The sequence below is a fragment of the Mobula hypostoma genome, chromosome 8 (genome assembly GCF_963921235.1).
Source record: "Mobula hypostoma chromosome 8, sMobHyp1.1, whole genome shotgun sequence".
Taxonomy (NCBI): Eukaryota; Metazoa; Chordata; class Chondrichthyes; order Myliobatiformes; family Myliobatidae; genus Mobula; species Mobula hypostoma.
In genome coordinates, this window is record NC_086104.1 from 120,575,378 (window position 1) to 120,599,076 (window position 23,699).

At 48.3% G+C, this 23,699-nt stretch overlaps 1 pseudogene; it reads right to left on the minus strand.

Annotated features, from left to right (window-relative positions):
• The window catches only part of LOC134350227 (myelin-associated glycoprotein-like), a 58,935-nt pseudogene extending 41,252 nt beyond the window's left edge, over window positions 1-17,683 (minus strand).
• Between the last annotated feature and the right edge of the window lie 6,016 nt (window positions 17,684-23,699).

The window sequence follows — 23,699 nt, forward strand, 5'->3', positions numbered from 1 at the left end:
CCCACATTCCCGGTCTCCCCCCATTGTACCCATTGCAACTGCCTGCTCCCTCTCCAAGGAAGGACGGGCAGGAATGAATCCTCAGAAAAGTAGCCTGCAGTCTGACATTCCATTAGTAATGTCCTTTATTGTCTGACAGTGTGACTCTTCCTCAGTACTGTTCCTCTGACAGTGTGACACTCTCTCAGTACCATCCTCGTGACAGTGTGACTCGCCTTAGTACAGCCCTTTTTACTTACAAAGTTTAAAAGTTTATTTACGTTACATATACACAAGATACAGCAGTCAATATTAAAATTAAAATTAAATTAAAATATAGTGTATTCAAACTAAAACATGGTTACTAATGTCAATAAAACAGTCAACACACCAGGAGCCCCACACTCCCTGAACTCCCCCATTGTACCCATTGTGTCACTGTGCTCCCTCTCCAAGGACAGCCGGGCAAGAATGAATTTTCAGAAAAGTGGCCTGTAGTCTGACACTGCATTAGAGCTATCACTGGGACAGGGTAACACTCCCTCAGTGCTGTCTCAATGATAGCGTGACACTCCCTTAGTCCTGTCCCTTTTTTAATAATCAAAACTATAAAAGTTTTTCTCCAACATATTGACACAAGACAATCAATATTTACGAATTCCAATATGGTTCCTACTGACGATGTAACAGTTTAGATCGTGTTGGGACCTCCGCACACGGAAATCCCCCACTGTGTTCGTCTTGACCACGTGCTGCCTTTCCAAGGACATCTGGGCATGGGTGTATCCTTGGAAAATTGGAAGCAGACGCACCGGTTATCGCCCTCCAACTTCTGCCGCCTAGACCCACTGTTGGCCATCTTGGCCAGGCCCGGGTCCATGTCCACCAGGAGATACTCCTTTTGCCCCGCTCCATTCTGAACTGGGGGCCGTAGATGAGGAACGCCGGACTAAAGTGCTCCCAGAACCGTAGCAGCAGCTCTGAGATACGGGAAACAGGGTCTGCAACCTCTCACATTCTGTGTCCGCGTGGTGCACTGATTCCGCCCGTCCGCAGAATGGACAAGTGTACGAGCTGTCACTAAACAAGCTCAAGAATCTTTTGCACGCTGCTGTCTGATGATACAGCTTCCACACTCAGTGTCCCCCTCTGACAGTGTGACACACAGTCAGTACTGTATCTCTGACAGTGTGACACCCCACCAGTATAGCCCTCTGTAGCTCCCTGGCCAACCTTAGGGTCACTCGGCTCGCTCAGCTCTTGGCCGCGCCAAACTGGGTAATTAGTTTGTGTGGATGCTGTGTGATGTACCCCACCCCGCCAATAACAGACAATACACCAGATACGATTAAATGATTTACAGTTTATAGATATTACTGGAACTATATAATTAATAGAGAAAAAATATAAAAGGAAAATAAAAGGCGCCACACTTATCAAAGTTCAATCTCTTCGTGCACAAACAGTTGGAGGTCAGGACCCTTCCTCTTCACCCTGCAATCCCTCGGACCACCTCGACCGGCCGCCTGGGACCAACAACGGTGGTCAACCAGACACTCCACGCAAGTCTGTCTCCGTCTCCTCTCCTCGCCGAAAGCCCTGCTTGGGGTCCAACCAGTTAGCGGTCATCACAGCATCTGGTCCATCCTCTGTCTCTCTCTCCCGCCTTTTCCCCCAAAACCCCGCACAAACAATATCTTCAAATACACCAAAAACATAACAACTATCCCAATTGGTTCGCACATATTCTTATCACACTGTAACCCAAAACAAGCTGCTAGCACAAGAACTTTCTCAGCGTTTAACATAACGAAGAAGCATTCTCAAGTGTAACATAACAAAAAAGCCATTTTAATTAGCCTACTCAGTAACATAAACGACAAAACCCCCTTACACCTCTAAAAGTGTGACATTCCCTCAGTACCATCCCTGTGAGTGTGACACTCCCTCAGTACTATCCCTCTGACAGTGTGACAAGCCCTCAGTACTGTCCCTCTGACAGTGGGACACTCTCTCAGTACTGTCCCTTAGACAGTGTGTCACTCCCTCAGCACTGTCCGTATGATTGTGTGACAGTCACTCAGTACTGTCCCTATGACAGTGTGACACTCCTGCAGTAGTATTGCTCTGAAAGTGTGATACTCACTCAGTATCATTCCTCTGACACTGGGACAGTCCCTCAGAATGCTCCGTCTGACAGTGTGAAACTCCCTCAGTACTATCCCTCTGAAAGTGTGATATTCACTCTGTATCGTCCCTCTGACAGCGTGACACTGCCTCTATATCGTCTATCTGACAGTATGACACTCCTTCAGCATTGTCCCTCTGACAGTGTGGTACACCGTCCCGACTGCCCCTAAGATGCTTCATACTGTCCCTCAGACAACGTGAAACTCCCTCAGTACAGTCACCCTCAGTGTGTGACACTCGCTTAGTACTGTTCCTCTAAGAGTAAGACACTCCCTCAGTACTGTCCCTCTGACAGTGTGGTGCTCACTCAGTACCGTTCCGCTGCCAGTGTGACACACCCTCAGATCTGTCCTTCTGATAGTTTGACGATCCGAGAGTACCGTCCCTCAGGCACTGTGACACTCGCCTATTGTTGTCCCTCTGACAGTGTGGCGCTAAGTTTCTGCCGTGCCTCTGACAATGTGACGCTTCATCTTTACTGTCCGTCTGACAGTGTGACACTCCCTCAGTACTGTCCCTCTGACTGTGTGACAATCTCTCGGTACTGTCCCTATCACAGTGTGACACTCCATCAGTACTTTTCCTCTGACAGTGTGACACTCCCTCAGTACTGTCCCTCTGACAGTGTGACAATCTCTCAGTATTGTCCCTATCACAGTGTGACACTCCCTCAGTAATTTTCCTCTGACAATGTGACACTCCCTCAGTACTATCTCACTAAAAATCTGATACTCAATCTGTATCGGCTCTCTGACAGTGTGTAGCTCCCTCAGTACAGACCCTCTGACTGTGTGACACTCCCACAGAACTATCGCTCTGAAAGTGTCGTCCCTCTGACTGTGTAATATTCCCTCAGAATGCTCCGTCTGACAGTGTGAAATTGCCTCAGTACTACCCCTCTGAAACCGTGATACTCACTCTGCATCGTCTCTCTGACAGCGTGACACTCCCTCAGTATCGTCTAACTGACAGTTTGACGCTCCCTCAGTACCGTATATCTGGCAGTGTGATGCTCCCTCAGTTTTGTCCCTCTGACAGTGTGGCGCTCCCTCAGTCTTGTCCCTTCTACAGTGTGACACTCTCTCAGTACCGTCCCTCTGACAGTGTGACACTCCCTCAGTATTGTCCCTCTGACAATGTGACACTCCCTCAGTACTGATCCTCTGACAGTGTGACACTCCCTCAGTAATGTCCCTCTGACAGTGTGACACTCTGTCAGTACTGTCTCTCTACAAGAATGATACGCACTCTGTATCGTCCCTCTGACACTCTGAAACTCCCTCAGTATTGACCCTCTGACAGTGTGACACTCCCTCAGTATGATCCCTCTGACAGTGTGACTCTCTCCATTACTATCCCTCTGAAAGTGTGTTACACCTTCCCGTCTGCCCCTATGATGCTTTGTACTGTCCCTCAGACAGTGTGAAAATACCTCAGTACTGTCCGTTTCACCGAGTGATACTCGATTAGTACAGTCCCTCTGACAGTGTAACACACCATCAGTACTGTCCCTCTGATAGTTTGACGCTCCTTCAGTACCATCCCTCTGACAGTGTGATACTCACTCAGGACCGTTCCTCTGACCGTCTGACACTCCCTCAGTGTTGTCCATTGGACAGTGTAACACTCCCTCAGTGTTGTCACTCTGACTGTGTGGCGCTCCGTTTCTGCCGTGCCTTTGACATTGTGATGCTTCCTCAGTACCGTCCGTCAGGCAGTGTGATACTCTCTCAGTATTGTCCTTTATACAGTGTGACACTCTCTCAGAACTGTCCATGTGACAGTGTGACAGTCACTCAGTACTCTCCCTATGACAGTGTGACACACCCTCAGTACTGTCCCTCTGACAGTGTGACACACCCTCAGTACTATCCCTCTGAAAGTGTGATACTCACTCAGTATCGTTCCTCTGGCGCTGTGACAGTACCTCAGAATGATCCGTCTGACAGTGTGAAACTCCCACTGTACTATCCCTCTGAAAATGTGATACTCACTCTGTATCGTCCCTCTGACAGTCTGACACTTTGTCAGTATCGTCCCTCTAACAGTCTGACACTCCCTCAGTGTTGTCTCTCTGGCAGTGTGGTACATCGTCCTGACTGCCCCTATTACACTTCATACTGTCCTATAGACAGTGTGAAACTCCTTCAGTTCAGTCCCTCTCAGCGTGTCACACTCGCTTAGTATTGTCCCTCTGACAGTAAGACACTGACTCAGTACTGTCCCTCTGATAGTGTGACACTGACTCAGTACTGTCCCTCTGATAGTGTAACAAAAACTCAGTACTGTCCCTCTGATAGTTTGACATCCCTCGGTACCGCCTCTCTGGCAGTGTGACGCTCCCTCAGTTCGGTCCTTCTGACAGGGTAGCGCTTCATCAGTAACGTCCCTCTGAAAGTGTGGTGCTCCCTCCGTACCATTCCTCTGACAGTGTGACACACCCTCAGTACTGTCCTTCCGATAGTTTGACGTCCGTCAGTACCGTCCCTCAGGCACTATGACGGACCCTCAGTCTTGTCCCTCTGACAGCGTAAAACTCAATTAGTACTGTCCATCTGACAGTGTGACACTCCCTCAGTACTGCCCTCTGACAGTGCGACACTCCCTCAGTACTGTCCCTCAGACAATGTAACGCTCCCTCAGTTTTGTCCCTCTAACAGTATGACGCTCCATTTGTACCGTCCCTCTGATGTGAGACACTCCCTCAGTACTGTCCATCTGACAGTTTGACACTCTCTCAGCACTTTCCATGTGAGAGTGTGACAGTCACTCAGTACTGTCCCTCTGACAGTGTGACACTCCATCTGCACTGTCCCTCTGGCAGTTTTACATTCTCTCCGTACTGTCCCTCTGACATTGTAACAGTCCCTCAGCCCTGTCCATGTGACAGTATGACACTCCATCTGCACTGTCCCTCTTGCAGTGTGACACTCCCTCAATACTGTCCCTCCGACAGTCAGACATTCCCTCAGTACTGTTCCTTAGACAGTGTGACACTCTCTCAGCACTGTACATATGATAGTGTGACAGTCACTCAGTACTGTCCCTATGACAGTGTGACACTCCATCAGTACGGTCCCTCTGACAGTGTGAACCTCCCGCAGGACTGTTCATATGAAGGTGTGACAATCCTTCAGAACTGTCCTGCTTATAGAGTGACATACCCTCAGTATTGTCCCGCTGACATTATGGCACTCTCTCAGTACCATCCCTCTAAAAGTCTGATACTCACTCTGTATCGTCCCTCTGACAGTGAGAAACTCCCTAAGTAATGATCCTAGACAGTGTGACTCTCCCACAGTACTATCGGTCTGAAAGTGTGATACTCACTCAGTATCGTCCCTCTGACAGTGTGACACTCCCTCAGAATGCTCCATCTGAAAGTGTGAAACTCCCTCAGTAATATCCCTCTGAAACTGTGACACTCACTCTGTATTATCCCTCTGACAGTGTGACACGCCCTCAGTATCGTCTATCAGACAGTGTGACACTCCCTTAGTGTTGTCCCTCTGACAGTGTGGTGCACCGTCTCGACTACCCCTATGACGGTTCAAACTGTCCCTCAGAGAGTGTGAAACTCCCTCAGTGCAGTCCCCCTCAGTGTGTGACACTCGCTTAGTACTGTTCCTCCAACAGTAAGACACTCCCTCAGTATTGTCCATGTGACCATGTGACAGTCACTCATTACTGCCCCTATGACAGTGTGACACTCCATCAGTACTGTCCCCCTGACAGTGTTGCACTCTCTCATTACTATCCCTCTAAAAATCTGATACTCAATCTGTATCGTCTCTCTGACAGCGTGGAACTCCCTCAGTACAGACCCTCTGCAAGTGTGACACTCGCACAGTACTATCGCTCTGAAAGTGTCGTCCCTCTGACAGTGTAAAATTCCCTCAGAATGCTCCATCTGACAGTGTGAAACTGCCTCAGTACTATCCCTCTGAAACGTGATACTCACTCTGTATCGTCCCTCTGACAGTGTGACGCTCCATCAGTGTTGTCGCTCTGACAGTGCCGTACACTCTCCCGACTGCCCCTATGACACAGAGTACTGTCCCTTTGATGGTTTGACGCTCCCTTCAATACCGTCCCTCTGGCAGTGTGACGCTCCCTCAGTTCTGTCAGTTCAGTGTGGCGCTCCGTCAGTAACGTCCCTCTGTCAGTGTGACATTCGCTTAGTACAGACCTTCTGACAGTGTGACACTCCCTCAGTACTGTCCCTCCTACAGTGTGACACTCCCTCAGTACTGTCCCTCTGACAGTGTGACACTCTTTCAGTACTGTCCCTCTGACAGTCTGACACTCCCTCAGGGTTGTCCATCTGACAGTGCAGCACTCCCTCACTGCTGTCCCTCTAGCAGTGTGGCACTCCCTCACGACTGAAGGTGTGACATTCCCGCAGTACAGTCCTTCATTACCGCCCTCTGACAGAGTGACACACCCTCAGTACTGACCCTCTGATAGTGTGACACTCTCTCAGCACTGTCCATGTGACAGGGTGACAGTCACTCAGAGCTGTCCATCTTAGACTGTGACACTCCATCAGTACTGTCCCTCTGAATGTGTGACACTCCCTCAGTAATGTCCCTCTAAAAGAATCATAAACACTCTGTATCGTCCCCCTGACAGTCTGAAACTCCCTCAGTACTGACCCTCTGACGGTGTGACACTCCCACAGTACTATCCCTCTGGAAGTGTAATACTCACTCAGTATCGTCCCTCTGACCAAGTCCCTCAGTATGATCCCTCTGACAGTGTAACTCTCCCCAGTACTATCCTCCTGAAAGTTTAGTCCACCTTCCTGACGGCCCCTATGACGCTTCGTACTGTCCCTCAGACAATGTGAAAATACCTCAGTACTGTCCCTCTCAGCGTGTAACACTCAATTAGTACTGTCCCTCTGACAATGTAACAGACCATCCGTTCTGTCCCTCTGATAGTTTGACGCTCCTTCAGTACCGTCCTTCGGACAGTGTGGCACACCCTCAGTACCGACCCTCTGGCAGAGTGACGCTCCTTCAGTCCTGTCCCTCTAACAGTGTGACAGGCACTCAGGACTGTCCCTCTGACCGTCTGAACTCCCTCAGTGTTGTCTCTTTGACAGTGTGGTACACCGCCCTAACTGCCCCTATGATGCTTCATACGGTCCCTCGGACAATGTGAAACTCCTTCAGTTCAATCCCTTTCAGCGTGTCATACTCACTTAGTACTGTCCCTCTGACAGTGTGACACAAGCTCAGTACTGTCCCTCTGATAGTTTGACATCCCTCGTTACCGTCCCACTAGCAGTGTGACGCTCCCTCAGTTCAGTCCTTCTGACAGTGTGGTGCTACGTCAGTAACTTCCCTCTGAAAGTGCGGTGCTCCCTCAGTACCGTTCCTCTGACAGTCTGACACACCCTCAGTACTGTCCCTCTGAAAGTCTGACACTCCCTCAGTGTTGTCCATCTCACAGTGCAACACTCCCTCAGTGCTGTCCCTCTGAATGTGTGGCTTTCCGTTTCTGCCATGCCTCTGACAGTGTGACGCTTCCTCAGTACCGACCAGTCGACAGTGTGACACTCTCTCAGTACTGTCCCTTAGACAGTGTGACACTCTCTCAGCAATGTCCATGTGACAGTGTGACAGTCACTCAGTACTCTCCCTATGACAGTGTGACACTCCCACAGTACTATCGCTCTGAAAGTGTGATACTCAGTATCGTTCCTCTGGCACTGTGACAGTACCTCAGAATGATCCGTCTGACAGCGTGAAACTCCCACTGTGCTATCTCTCTGAAAATGTGATACTCACTCTGTATCGTCCCTCTGACAGTGTGACACTTCCTCAGTATCGTCCCTCTGACAGTCCGACACTCTCTCAGTTTTGTCTGTCTGTCAGTGTGGTACAACATCCTGACTGCCCCTATGACGCTTCATACTGTCCCTCAGACAATGTGAAACTCCCTCAGTTCAGTCCAGTTCAGCGTGTCACACTCGCTTAGTACTGTCCCTCTGACAGTGTCACACAAACTCAGTACTGTCCCTCTGATAGTTTGACATCCCTCGGTACCATTCCTCTGGCAGTGTGACACTCCCTCAGTTCTGTCCTTCTGACAGTGTAGCGCTTCGTCAGTAACGTCCCTCTGAAAGTGTGTTGCTCCCTCAGTACCGTTCCTCTGACAGTGTGACACACCCTCAATACTGTCCCTCTGATAGTCTGACACTCCCTCAGTGTTGTCCATCTGACAGTGTAACACTCCCTCACTGTTGTCCCTCTAACAGTATGGTGCCCAGTCTGTACTGTCCCTCTGATAGTGTGACACTCCCTCAGTACTGACCGTCTGTCAGTGTAACAGTCCCTCAGTACCGTCCCTCTTACAGTGTGACACACCCTCAGTTCTGTCCCTCTGACAGTGTAACGCTCCCTCAGCCCTGTCCATGTGTCAGTATGACTGTCACTCAGTAATGTCCCTCTGACAGTGTGACACTCCCTCAGTGCTGTCCCACAGTGTGACACTCCATCAGTGCTGTCCCTCTGACAGTGTGACACTCCCTCAGTATTGTTCATATGACAGTGTGACACTCCCTCAATACTGTCCTTCTGACAGTTTGACTCTCAATCAGTTGTGTCTGTCTGAAAGTGTGACCCTCCCTCAGTGCTCCCTCTTACGCTGAGTATTGTCCCTCAGGCAGTGTGAAACCCCCTCAGTACTTTCCCTCTGACAGTTTGACCCTCTCTCAGTACTATCCCTCTGAAATTGTGATACTCACAATCGTCCCTCTGACAGTATGACACTCCCTTAGTATCGTCCCTTTGAGTGTGTGACAATCCCTCAGTGTTGTTCCTTTCAGAGTGTTGCACACCTTCCCGACTGCCACTCTGATGCTTAGTACTGTCCCTCAGACAGTGTGAAACTCCCTCAGTACTGTCCCTCTGAATGAGTGAAACTCTCGCTGCACCGTCCATCTGATAGTGTGACACTCCTTCAGTACTGTACTTCTGACTGTGTGACACTCTCTCAGTACTGTCCCTCAGATAGTGTGACACTCTCTCAGCACTGTCCATGTGGCAGTGTGACAGTCACTTAGTACAGTCCCTCTGACAGTGTGACATTCCATCAGTTCTGTTCCTCTGACAGTGTGACACTCCTGCAGCACTGTTCATATGAAAGTGTGACACTCCCTCAGTGCTCATCCTCACAGTGTGACATTCCATCACTACTGTCACTCTGACAGTGTGACACTCCCTCAGTACTGTCCCTCAGTCAGTGTGACACACCTCAATACTGTCCCTCTGATACTTTGACACTCTCTCAGTACTGTTCCTCTGACAGTATTTCACTCCCTCAGCACTGTCCATGTGACAGTGTGAAAGTCACCCAGTACTGTCCCTCTGACAGTGTAACAGTACATCTGCACTGTCCCTCTGACATTGTGACACTCCCTCAGTTCTGTTCATATGAAAGTGTGACACTCCCTCAGTGCTCATCCTCACAGTGTGATATTCCATCACTACTGTCACTCTGACAGTGTGACACTCCCACAGTACTGTTCATATGACAGTGTGACACTCCCTCAGTACTGTCCCTCTGAGAGTGTGACACTCCCTCAGTATTGTTCCTATGACAGAGTGACACTCTCTCAGTACTGTCCCTCTGACAGTGTGACACTCCCTCAGTACTGTCCCTCAATCTATATCGTCCCTCTGGCAGTGTGACGCCCCATCAGACTGCTCATCACTTAGTACTGTCATTCAGACAGTGTGAAACTTGCTCAGTACTGACCCTCTGAGAATGTGACACTCGCTTAGTATGGTTCCTTGAACTGTGTGCACTCACTCAGTACTGTCCCTCTGACAGTGTGACACTCCCTCAGTACTGTCCCACTGACAGTGTGACACTCCCTCAGTACTGTCCCACTGACAATGTGACACTCCCACAGTACTGTCCCTCTGACAGTGTGACACTCCCTCAGTACTGTCCCTCTGACAGTCTGACACTCACTCAGTACTGTCCCTCTGACAGTGTGACACACCCTCAGTACTGTCGCTCTGATAGTGAAACGCTCCTTCAGTACTGTCATTCTGGCACTGTGACGCTCCCTCAGTTCTGTACCTCTAACAGTGCGGCGCTCCGTCAGAATCAACCCTCTGACAGTATGACACTCCCTCAGTATGGTCCCGCTGACAGTGTGACTCTCCCTCAGTACTGTCCCTCTGACAGTGTGACACTCCCTCAGTACTGTCCCACTGACAGTGTGACACTCCCTCAGTACTGTCCCTCTGACAGTGTGACACTCCCTCAGTACTGTCCCTCTGACAGTGTGATGCTCCCTCAGTACTGTCCCGCTGACAGTGTGACACTCCCTCAGTACTGTCCTTCTGACAGTGTGACACTCCCTCAGTACTGTCCCTCTGAGAGTTTGACGCTCCCTCAGTTTTGTCTCTCTGACACTGTGGCACACCCTCCGACTACCACTATGACGCTTAGTATTGTCCCTTAATCAGTGTGAAACTCCCTCAGTACTGTCCCTCTGACAGTGTGGTCTCCCTCAGTTCTATCCCTCTGAAATTGTGATACTCACACAGTATCGTCCCTCTGACAGTGTGACACTCCCTCAGTACCATCCCTCTGATTGCGTGACACTCCCTCAGTATTGTCCCTCTGACAGTGTGACACTCCCTCAGTACCGTTCCTCTGACAATGTAACATTCCCTCAGTGTTGTCCCCCTGACAGTTGACATACCATTCCGACTGCCCCATGATGCATAGAACTGTCCATTTGACAGTATGAAACTCACGCAGTACTGTCCCTTTGATAGTGTGACTCTCACTTAGTACTCTTCCTGTGACAGTGTGACACACCCTCAGTACTGCCCTCTGCTAGTTTGATGCACTCTCAGTGCCCTCCATCAGGCACTCTGACGATCCCTCAGTCCTGTCCCTCAGACAGCATGACGCTGCTTCAGTACCATCCCTCTGGCAGTGTGACTCTCCCTCATTTCTGACTGTCTGACAGTTTGAGACTCTCTCGGTATTTTCCCTCAGACAGTGTGACACTCCTTCAGCACTGTCCACATGTCATTGTGACAGTCACTCAGTACTGCCCCTCTGACAGTGTGACACTCCCTCAGTACTGTCGCACCGACAGTGTGACACTCCATCAGTACTGTCCCTCTGACAGTGTGACACTCCCTCAGCACTATCCATGTGACAGTGTGACAATCACTCAGTACTGTCCCTCTGACACTTTTTATTGTCCCTCAGAGAGTGTGAAACTCCCTCAGTACTGTCCCTCTGATGTGTGGCAATCACTCAGTACTGTCCCTGTGGCAATGTAACACTCCTTCAGTACTGTCCCTGTCAGAATCTGACACTCCCTCAGTGTTGTCCCTCTGACAGTGTGGTACTCGTTCCCGACTTCCCCTATGACGCCTTGTACGGTCTCTCAGACAGTGTGAAACTCCCTCAGTGCTGTCCCTCTCAGCGTGCGACACTCACTTAATACTGTCCCTCTGACAGTGTGACACACCCTCAGTACTGTCCTTCTGATAGTTTGACGCTCCCTCAGAACCGTCCCTCAGGCACTGTGACGGTCCCTCAGTCTTGTCCCTCTGACAATGTGACAACTGTGTCTTACTGTCTCTCTGACCGAGTGACACTCCCTCAATAGTGTCCCTCTGACAGAGTGGCAATCACTCAGTACTCTCCCTCTGATAATGTAATACTCCTTCCGTACTGTCCCTCTGAGAGTCTGATACTCCTTCAGTCCCTCTGACAGTGTGTCTCTCCCTCAGTACCGTCCCTCTGACACTGTGACGCTCTCTCCGTAGTGTCCAACTGCCAGTGTTACACTCCCCTATTTCTGACCCTCTGACGGTGTGATACACTCTCAGTACTTTCCCTCTGATGGTGTGACACTCTCTCAACACTGTCCCTGTGACAGTGTGACAGTCACTCAGCACTGTCCCTTTGACAATGTAACACTCAATCAGTACTGTTCGTATGACAGTGTGACACTCCCTCAGTACTTTCCCTCTGACAGTGTGACTCTCGCTCAGTTGTGTCTGTCTGAAATTGTGACCCTCCCTCGGTGCTGTCCCTCTGTACCTTAGTATTGTCCCTCAGACAGTGTGAAACTCCCTCAGTGCTGTCCCACTCAGCTTGTAACACTCGCATAGTACTTTCCCTCTGACAGTGTGACACACCCTCAGTACTGTCCCTCTAATAGTTTGACGCTCCCCAGTACCGTCGCTCAGGCACTGTGATGCTCCGTCAGTCCGGACTTTCTGACAATGTGACACTCCTTCAGTACCGTCCCTCTGGCAGTGAGAAGCTCTCTCAGTTCTGTCCCTCTGTCAGTGTGGCGCTCCGTCAGTTCTGCCCTGTGATGGTTTGATGTTCCCTCAGTACTATCCCTCTGAAAGAGAGATACTCACTCAATACTGTCCCATTGACAGTGTGACACTCGATTATTACTGTCCCTCGGACAGTGTGACACTCCCTCAATACTATCCTTCTGACAGAGTGGCAATCACTCAGTACTGTCCCTCTGATAATGTAACGCTCCTTCAGTACCATCCCTCTGACAGTGTGATACTCCTTCAGTACCGTCCCTCTGACAGTGTGACGCTCCCTCAGTACTGTCCTTCTGACAGTGTGACACTCTCTCAGTACTGTCCCTCTGACAGTATGACAGTCCCCCAGTACTGTCCCTCTGACAGTGTGACACTCCTTCAGCACTGTTGATGTGAAAGTGTGACAGTCACTCAGTACTGTCCCTCTGACAGTGTGGCACTCCACCAGTACTGTTCATAAGACAGTGTGACACGCCCTCAGTACTTTTCCATGGTCACTGTGACAGTCCCTCAGTAATGTCCATCTGACAGTGTGTCTCTCATTCAGTTGTGTCCGTCTGAAAGAGTGACCCTCCCTCGGTGTCGTCCCTCTGACACTTAGTACTGACCCTCTGACAGTGTGACACTCCCACAGTACTATCCCTCCGAAAGTGTGATGCTCACTCAGTATCGTCGCTCTGACAGTATAACACTCACTCAGTATGGTCCCTCTGACAGTGTGACACTCCCTCAGTACTATCCCTCTGAAAGTGTGATACTCACACTGTATCTTCCCTCTGACAGTGTGACACTCCAACAGTGAAGTCCCTCTTGCAGTGTGGTACTTGTTCCCGACTGCCCCTATGACGCTTCAAACTGTCCCTCGGACAGTGTGAAACTCCCTCAGTGCTGTCACTCTCGGCGTGTGACACTCGCATAATACTGTCTCTCTGACAGTATGATCTCCCTCAGTACTGTCCCCCTAACAGTGTGGCACACCCTCAGTACTGTCCCTCTGTCGGTGTGACAGTCCCTGATTAATATCCATCTGACAGTGTGACTCTCACTCAGTTGTGTCCGTCTGAAAGTGGGACCCTCCCTCAATGGTGTCCCTCTCACTCTTTGTGCTGTCCCTCTGACAGTGTGTCACTCCCTCAGTACCATCCCTCTGAAAGTGTGATACTCACTCTTTATCGTCCATCTGACAGTGTGACACTCCCTCAGTATCGTCCACTGACAGAGTGACATTCCTTCAGTGTTGCCCATCGGACGGTGTGACACACCCTAAGTGTTGTTTCTCTGACAGTGTTGTAGACCTTCCCAACTGCCCCTAAGACGCTTAGTACTGTCCCTCAGACAGTGTAAAACTCCCTCAGTACTGACCCTCTGACAGTGTGATACTCCCACAGTACTATCCCTCTGAAAGTGTGATAGTCTCTCAGTATCGTCCTTCTGACAGTCTGACACTCTCTCAGTGTTGTCAATACTGACCATGTTGTACACTTTCCCAACTCCCATATGACGCTTTGTAATGTCCCTCTGACAGTGTGACTGTCCCTCAGTACTGTCCATCTGACAGTGTGACACACTCTCAGTACTGCCCCTCTGATAGTTTGACAGTTTCTCAGTACCGTCCTTCAGGCACTGTGATGCTCCCTCAGTCCTGTCCATGAGACAGTGTTACAGTCAGTCAGTACTGTCCCTCCGAGAGTGGGACACACATTCCCGACTACCCTTATCACGCTTAGTACAGTCCCTCTGACAGTGTGACACTCCCTCAGTACATTCCTTATGATAGTGCGACACTCCCTCAGGACTATCTCTCTGACAGTGTGACACTTCCTCAGTACCGTCCATGTGACAGTGTGACAGTCACTCAGTTCTGTCCCTCTGACAGTGTGACAGTCCCTCAGTAATGTCCCTCTGAAAGTGTGACACTCCCTCCGTACTGTCCCTCTGAAAGTGTGACACACCCTCCGTACTGTCCCTCTGACAGTCTGACACTCCCTCAGTGTTGTCCATCTGACAATGTCACACTCTCTCAGAGTTCTCCTTCTGACAGTGTGGCAATCCTTCCCGACTGCCCCTCTGATAGTGTGGCACTGCTTCAATTCTGTCCCCCTGACATTGTGACACTCACTCAGTTGTGTCTCTCTGACAGTGTGACACTCCCTCAGTACTGCCCCTCTGACAATGTGACACTCCCTCAATACTGTTCCTGTGACAGTGTGACACTCTCTCAGTACTGTCCCTCTGACAGTGTGACACTCCCTCAATACTGTTCCTGTGACAGTGTGACACTCTCTCAGTACTGTCCCTCTGACAGTTTGATACTCTCTCTGTAGTGTCATCCTGACAGTGAGCCAGTCCCTCCGTACTGTTCCTCTGACAGTGTGACAGTCCCTCATTGCTGTCACTCGAATAATGTTCCTTTTTCCCTCTCACTTGTCTTTTGAAATACAAAGCTCATTACATGGAGAGAGTGCAGGACGATTTAGGAGAATGTTGAGCAGACTCGAGGGACTGAGTTATTCACCAAGGTTGTGCATTTTGGGATTTATTCGTTAGAGCCTAGGAGAATGTGAAGTGTCTTCCGGAGGTGCATAAAATCATGAGAGGTAGAGACAGGATGAGTTCGCCCAGTCTTTTACCAGGGTCTACTGAATTAAGAACCAGAAGGCTACTGTTTCAGGTAAGAGGGGAGAGATTTAATGGAACCTGAAGATACAAGTTTTTCACTCAGTTGGTGCTCTGCAGCTGGAACAAGCTGCCAGAGAGAGTTCATGAGGCAGTACAATTACATTTAAAATACAGTTAGACTGATATTTGGATCAGAACATTTTAAAATTACATGTGTAAGAAGCTAGCAAATGGGTCTGACATAGTTGACATGCACTGGATGGGCTGAAGGGCCGGTTCCTGTGCTGTTTGACTCTACCATCGTTCGACAGTGTGACACTCTTTGAGCAGTGACACTGCGGTGGCTTGTCTGATGTGCGGCACAGTCCCCTGAGGTTCGGTGACATAGTGGTTCGCACAATACTTTACAGTACCAATGACCACGTTTCAATTCCCACTGCTCTCTGTAAGAAGTTTGTACATTCTGTGTGGCTTCCTCATACATCCAAAGACACGCTGATTGGTAGGTTCATTGCTCATTCTAAATAGAAGAAATGGAAGGAGGAGGGGTATCGGAGGCAGGTGATGAGCACGAGAAGAGAAGGGGTGAGAGGGGAACCAGAATGGGGAATGGATAGAGAGATGGGGGAGGGCAGAGAAATTAATGGATATTAGAGACATCCAAATTCTTGCCATCAGGTGGGAGGTTACCCAGATGGATATGAAGTGTTTCTCTTTCAACCTGACTTTGGCCTCATTGTGACAGTAGAGGTGGCCATGGACAGACATGTCAGAAAGGCAATGGGTATTGAACTGGGTCGCCAATGAAGGATCTGCCTTTTGTAGTGGATGGAGTGAATATGTTCAACAGAACAGTCCCTCAATCTGTGTCTGGTCTTACTGATGTAGAGGAGTCCAGGCTGAGAGCATCGAATACAGTAGATGACCCCGTCAAAACCTCGGGTAAAGTGATGTAACACATGGAAGGACTCTTTGGGGCATTGAATGATGGTGAGGAAGGAGATCGAGGGGTAGGTGTGAGTAGGGCGGGTTTAGTTTCTTCCCTTCCTCCCTCCTTATTCTGGTTCGGACCCTTATTTACCAATCCTGATGAAGGTTCTCGTGCCAAATATTCTCTGTTCATTCCTCTCTGTATATGCTGACTGATCGGCGGTGTTCTTCCAGTATTATGCGTGTACTGGCTATATGTATTTACCACTCTCCCTCTCCCCTCCAATCTCACTCCGGATTCAGAGTCTCAACCCAAACATCTACGATTCCGTTCCTGCCCACAGACCTGCTGAACACTGAGTTCCCCCTGTGGGTTGTTTGTTTCTCCAGATTCCCAGATCTGCCGTATTTTGTGTCTCCAAAGTTTAGAGGTTAGTAAGCATGCACACGACATGCAAATTGACCATGCTGTGGTTAGCAGGGAAGCGTGTCGAATGTTGCCACAGGGTAAAGTGCAGGAAAGTTGACGAGCACAGCACGTTCAAGAATGCTTGAGAAACTCAGCAAATTACACAGAAGGTCTGACTCATTGAGTTCCTTCAGCATTTTCTATGTGTCGCTCAAACTTTCCTGCATCTGCAGAATCGTTTGTGTTTATAAGCAGAGGCTCTGAGACCATTGTTGTCTGATAGTAGTAAAATAGCTGGATGGGATGGTGAAAGGGGCATACGGTATACTTCCCTTATGGGTCAGTGAACACAATATAAGAGTTGTGATGATATGTTGCAATGTTGCAAGCCACTGGTCAGACTGTACTCTGGGAACTGTGCGCAGTTACGGTCATTGCACTACGCAGAGGAAGTTATTGTGCTGAAGGGAACTCAGTGGAGACTTACCAGAATGGCTCCTCCTGGATTGGAGGACATCCATTTTCTGTTCTCCCCTTCACTCTCTCTCCTCCTATCTCCCTCTCACCCTCCCCCTTCTGCACCTCCTCTCTCCCTCTCTCGCCCACTCTCCTCCCTTTCCCTCTCTCCTTCCTCCCTCTCCTCCTGCCTGTCCCTCACCCTCTCTCTCTCTCTCTCTCTCTCTCTGGAGTGAAGCAAGACAAGGGGTGACCTATGGGAATAGAATGCTAGGAGAGACAAAGAGAAGGTCGATCAGTAGAATGTATTTTTGTCATGGCAGAGGTGGCAGCAACAAGAGGACTCAGGGTGAAGGTGCCAAGGAGGGGTTTCAAAGAGGCATTTGAACAGACACTAGAATGGGCAGGAAAGGAAGGATAAAACAGGCAAAGGGACATACGAGATGGCAGGAGTCTGGTGGGCATGGTGGATCTATTCCAGGATAAAGCTGGGAATTAAGAACCACAAGCAATAAACCATACGCCATTAAACAGGATGGAGAACCCCACAAGGTCCACCAATGATCGGACTCCATACGTCTCACCACCAATAAACAGGACGTAGAGTCCCAAAGTTCTCATCAATGACCAGACTCAGTACAGCATCCCACACCACCAGTTCTTGCCAGAGTTGGCTACAAGCATGGAATTACATACCCAGGATCGGTCCACTGCTCATCTTCAGAGTTAATCAGACAGACTCTTCAGGGGTCAATGTCCTGTCCTGCAGCAGTTGCACTGTGCGGATAAAATGGTTGAAGAGAATACTTAAATCAGGAAAGGGAAACAAAATGAGGAAGTATTCGCAAATGGTTAACCCATTCAATCCAACAGTGACATTATTTTAGCTTAGCCTAGGGACTGCTGCACTGTGGTATATGTCTCTCAGGTAGAGCCCTCCCTCTCTCTGTAACCCCACTCTGGACCACACCCTCCCTCTCTCTGTAACCCCACTCTGGACCACACACCCCTCCCTCTCTCTGTAACCCCACTCTGGACCACACACTCCTCCCTCTCTCTGTAACCCCACTCTGGACCACACACCCCTCCCTGTCTCTGCAACCCGAATCCCCTGGACCTATTGTCTCATCCAAAGTTCGGAGTATCTTGATCAATATATAGGGATGATGGGGGGCATCCGGTTGACAGTTTTGAAAAATCAGGTGATGCGAGACCACGTCATTATTGAAGGTGCAGCCCAGATAGGTTAATTGGCTATTTTAAACCGTTCCGACTGTACAGCTATTCAGCACAGCCTGAGGAACTGACGGGAATTTACGAATAGATTATGGGTGTTGGGATCACCCCATAAACTGTCAGATTTAGACTCAAGGGGCCAAATGTCTCCAATGTCCGAAGGAGATACGGAATTGTAAACAGACTGGACTGAGAGTTTGTTGAGCAACAGAAAAGAATTAAATCTGAAAATGTTTTTCAGAATTAATAGAAGTACAGAGTAGATCGGATCATTGAACTGTTCCCACAACCTATAGACTCACTTTGAAGGACTTTTCATCTCATGTTCTCGATATTTATTGTTTCTTTTCTCTGTTGTATTGGCACAGTTTGTTCTCTTCGCACATCAGTTCATTGTCCATCCTTTAAGGTGCGGTCTTTCATTGATTCTATTGTGCTTCTTGGAGTTACTGTGTATGCTCTCAAGAAATTCATTCTTAGGGTTGTGTATGGTGACACAAATATAATTTGATAATAAATTTATTTTAGCTTTACACTTTTGAAGTTGATTCCCTTTGTGAATATATGTTTATGACTGGAAATTTTGCACTGGACAGAGTTTCCAAGCTGACAGATGAAGCGAACTTGGAGAGGAGGTTTGTGGGAGGCTTCAAGGAGATAAATACACTATGGGGAGGTAGCAAAGAAGGGACTAGTTTTCACTGAGAAAGGAGAAGTGGTAAGTGCAGGGAGGAAGAAAGAAAAGAGGATGCAATTCTGCAAGGAATACGAGGAAGGAGAAAGACTCAGGTAAAATGTGCTTAGTTCATCACAGGCGGCAAGGCAGGGCGGGAAAGTAGTTAGAGAAATGTTTTGAATAAAGGCAGAAATAAGAGATCATTTTAACCAGAAGGTTGTGAGTCTGAGCAATTCATTGCACCAGATGGGGTCGAAGACATAGGATATATTTAAAGCAGAGGTTGATGTGATCTTGATTAGTAATGGTGTCAATGGTTATAGGAAGAAGGCAGGAGAATGGGATTTGAGAGAGAAAATAAGTCAACCACGATGGAATGGCGCAGCAGACTCAAAGGGCCAAATGGTCTATTTATGCTTCCATGTCTTTTGAACTTATAGTCACAATGAAACATTCTGAAAAAACCTAGTACAGGGGATCCAAACCTTTTTTTATGCCATGGACTCCCACCATTAACCAAGGGTCCACAGACCCCAGATTGAGAACCCCTGCTCTAGTGTTTAGTCTGGTAGTCACATTTTAGGAATAGGTTGGTGTGTGTGGGACAGGTAAACTGAAATTATTCCAGGTTCAGGGCGTTCAGTTCTGCAGGTTGAATGGAGAACGATTCTGAGGGTCTCTTGTGACCATAGAAACCATAGAAAATCTACAGCACAGAAACAGGCCTTTTGGCCCTTCTTTGCTGTGCCGAACCATCTTCTGCCTAGTCCCACTGACCTGCACACTGAACATATCCCTCCATACACCTCCCATCCGAGTACCTGTCCAATTTATTCTTAAATGTTAAAAAAGAACTCACATTTACCACCTCGTCTGGCAGCTCATTCCACACTCCCACCACTCTCTGTATGCAGAAGACCCCCCCATGTTCCCTTTAAACTTTTCCCCCTTCACCCTTAACCCATGTCCTCTGTTTTTTTTTCTCCTCTTGTCTCAGTGGAAAAAGCCTGCATGCCTTCACTCTATCTATACCCATCATAATTTTATATACCTCTATCAAATCTCCCCTCATTCTCCTACGCTTCAGGGAATAAAGTCCTCACCTATTCAACCTTTCTCTGTAACTGAGTTTCTCAAGTCCCGGCAACATCCTTGCAAACATTCTCTGCACTCTTTCAACCTTATTAATATCCTTCTCGTAACTTGGTGACCAAAACTGAACACAATACTGCAAATTCGGCCTCTCCAATGCTTTATACAACCTCATCATAACATTCCAGCTCTTATACTCAATATTTTGATTAATAAAGGCCAATGTACCAAAAGCTCTCTTTACAACCCTATCTACCTGTGATGCCACTTTTAGGGAATTTTGTATCTGTATTCCCAGATCCCTCTGTTCCACTTCACTCCTCAGTGCCTTACCATTAACCCTGTATGTTCTATCTTGGTTTGTCCTTCCAAAATGCAATACCTCACACTTGTCTGTATTAAACTCCATCTGCCATTTTCCAGCTGGTCCAAATCCCTCTGCGAGGTTTGAAAACTTCCTCACTGTCCACTACACCTCCAATCTTTGCATCATTAGCAAATTTGCTGATCCAATTTACCACATTATCATCCAGATCATTGATATAGATGACAAATAACAGTGGACCGAGCACTGATCCCTGTGGCACACCACTAGTCACAGGCCTCCACTCCACTCTGAGAAACAATCTTCTACTACCACTCTCTGGCTTCTTCCATTGAGCCAATGTCTAATCCAGTTTAACACCTCTCCATGTATACCTATGTATATATCTATATATCTATGTGATGAGGGTGGAGAAGTGAAAAAAATGCAAAGAACTAGAAGCAAGGCTCAACTATCCTCAGTGGATAACTGCACATCCTCCAGCACACTCATACATCAAACCACTGGATCCGCAAGGACAAACAATAATTTTAACCATCGCAGTCTTGGATTCAGTTTCAGCATGAACTTCCTTCTCTATTTTACTGGATGGATCAACGGTTGGTACAGTCACAGCTCTGCATGTGGCCACAAGATATTGTACATCACAGAAACAAGCCTCCCCTCCATGGCCTCTGCCTACACATTCTGCTGCCTGAGTAAAGCAGCCAGCATTGTCAAAACTGCCCCCCCCCCACACACACACACACCGGATATAGTCTCTTCCCTCCAACTCGACACAAGGCTCAACTATCCTCAATGGGTAACTGCACACCCTCTAAGCACACTCATGCAGCAAACTATTTGTTACACATGGGCAGGGACAAGCAATATTTTTAAACTTCAAGGTTTGGGTTCAGTTTCAGCATGAACTTTCTTCTCTATTCAAATCATAGAAAGCATGTTGACCGGATGCATCGCGGCTTGATACAGTAACTGCTCTGTCTGTGACCGCAAGAAACTGCACATGACAGAAACAAGCCTCCCCTCCATGGCCTCTGCCTACACGTCCTGCTGCCTGAGCCAGCATTGTCAAAAACCGCACACACACCTCGGACACTCTCACTTCTCTCTCTCCCATCGAGTCAAGTCAAGTTTATTGTCATTTCATTATATACATGTATACCGTCAAATGATACAATGTTTCTCTGGACCAAGGTGTAAAGCACAATAGTACACATAACATACATGCACAATAACAGAAAGATTAAAATCTATAGATTAATTGAACATAAATAAACAAAGTAAATTTCATAAATTAAATATTACAAGGCACAGACAGATTTGCCGGTGACACTTTGAATGCGATACGGCAGGGAGTTCAGAATCCTCTCTGTACTCCGACTCATCATCGCCGTTGGTGAGCCCAACCACTGTTGTGTGCTCTGCAAACCAGATGACTCGCTTTGAGTCACGTGTCAGGAGTGTGAATTCCGGCGGACTGGGCACACAGCCCTGGAGAGTACCCGTGCTCAGTGTAATGGGACTAGAGACATTGCTGTCTACACAGACTGACTGTGGCCTTTCTGTTACGAAGTCCAAGATTCAATTACAAAGGAGGTGTTAAGACCCAGTGAAAAAATGTTTCCCCACTCTTTCCTGAGGTGTAATGCTGTTAAATGCCAAAATGAAATCTATAACAGCAGCCTGATATAAGAGACCCCCTTTTCCAATTGGGGCAGCACAAAGTGAAGGGCAGAGGTCACTGATCGTCAGTGGACAAATTCAAGCGATAAAGGGTCCGATGTGACTGGAAGTAAAGCTCTAATGCGTTCCATGACCAGCCACTTCAAACATTTCATAATGGTTGATGTTAATGGCACCGGACAATGGTCATTTAGACAGGTTACTGTCAGCTTCTTTAGAACTGGAATGAAGGTTGCTGTCCTGAAGTGAAGGGACAATGAGCATTTCCAGAGAGATGTTGAATACATTCATCAGCACCTCAGTTTTCTGGGCTGTGCAGTCTTTTGGAACCCGACCTGGTATATTATCGGGCTCCGCAGCTTTGCAAGAGTTGACTTGATCAGGGTCTTTCTCACCTCAGCTTCAGCCAGACGGAGCGTCTGCTCCACTGGGGGGAGGGGTGCCTTCCTCACCTGCACTTTCTTCTGTGCATCAACCTGGGTGTAAAAGATATTCAGCCTGCCGGGCAGTGAGACATCCTGGTTACTGATGCAGAGCGTAGACTTGTGGTTTGAAATCCTCAGAATTCCGTGAAACCATAGACAAAAGTTACAGGAGCAGAGTTAGACCATTTGTCCCAGCAAATCTGCTTTGCTAATCAATCATGACTGATTCTTTTTTCCCCTCCTCAGCCCCACTCCCTGACATTCTCCCCGTAACCACTGATGCCATGTCCAATCGAGAACCTATTAAACTCTGCCTTAAGTACACCCATCAAACTGGTCTCCACAGGAGTGGAGGATAAAACAGGGAACTTTAAATCTCTCGGCCCAATGTGATGAACAATTTTGTAACCTTTGTCGGGTCCCAAATATTCCATGATTTCCTGCCTCTTACCATTTGAAAATGTCATTGTAGCCAAGCTGACATAATGTAATTCTCCGTAGATTAATATAGCTCGCATGAGGAACTCAGCAGGTCAGAAAGCATCTGTAGAATTGAATAAACGTTTCAGGCAAGACCCTTAATCAGGCCTGAAAAGGAAGGGGTCAGAAGCTGAGGGAGAGGTTTACAATCTGTCAGGTACTAGGTAAGTCCAAGTGAGAGGGTAGACTGGTGAGTGGGGAAGGGTGGATGAAGTAAGAAGCTGGGACGTGATAGGTGGAAGAGATGAAGGGCAGAAGATGGAATCTAATAGGAGAAGAGAGTAGACTATGGAAGAAAAGAAAGGCGGTGGGGGACGATAGCGAGGTATTGGACAGGTCATGTGGGTGGGGGAGGAAAAGAGAAGTGGCTGAGAGGGCCACCAGAATGTGTAATAAGGAATACAACTAAAAGGGGGAGTGGGATGGGGGTGGGGGGGAGAGACAGAGGGGAATGGTAACCAGAAGTTAGAGAAAGGCAAAACGGTATCATAGTGTCAGCATAGAGTATTATAACACCAGCAACTGGGTTTCAGCCTGTGCTGCTGTCAGTAAGGAGACGATATGTCACTCTGTAACCTCATGGGTTTCCTCTGAGTGCTCCGGTTTCCTCCCACAAAGACACTCAGGTGAGGGTGAGTAAGTTGTGGGCATGCGATGTTGGTGACACTCGCGGGCTGCCCCCAGCACAATCCTTGGACTGTGTTGGTCATTGATACAGATGGAATATTTCGATGTTTCAATGTTCATGTGACAAATACTCTTCATCTTGAGAAATTTATGCTCATGCCATCAGATTGGAATATGAGGTGTTGCTCCTCCAACCTGAATTTGGCCTCCAGCCACAGACAGGCATGTC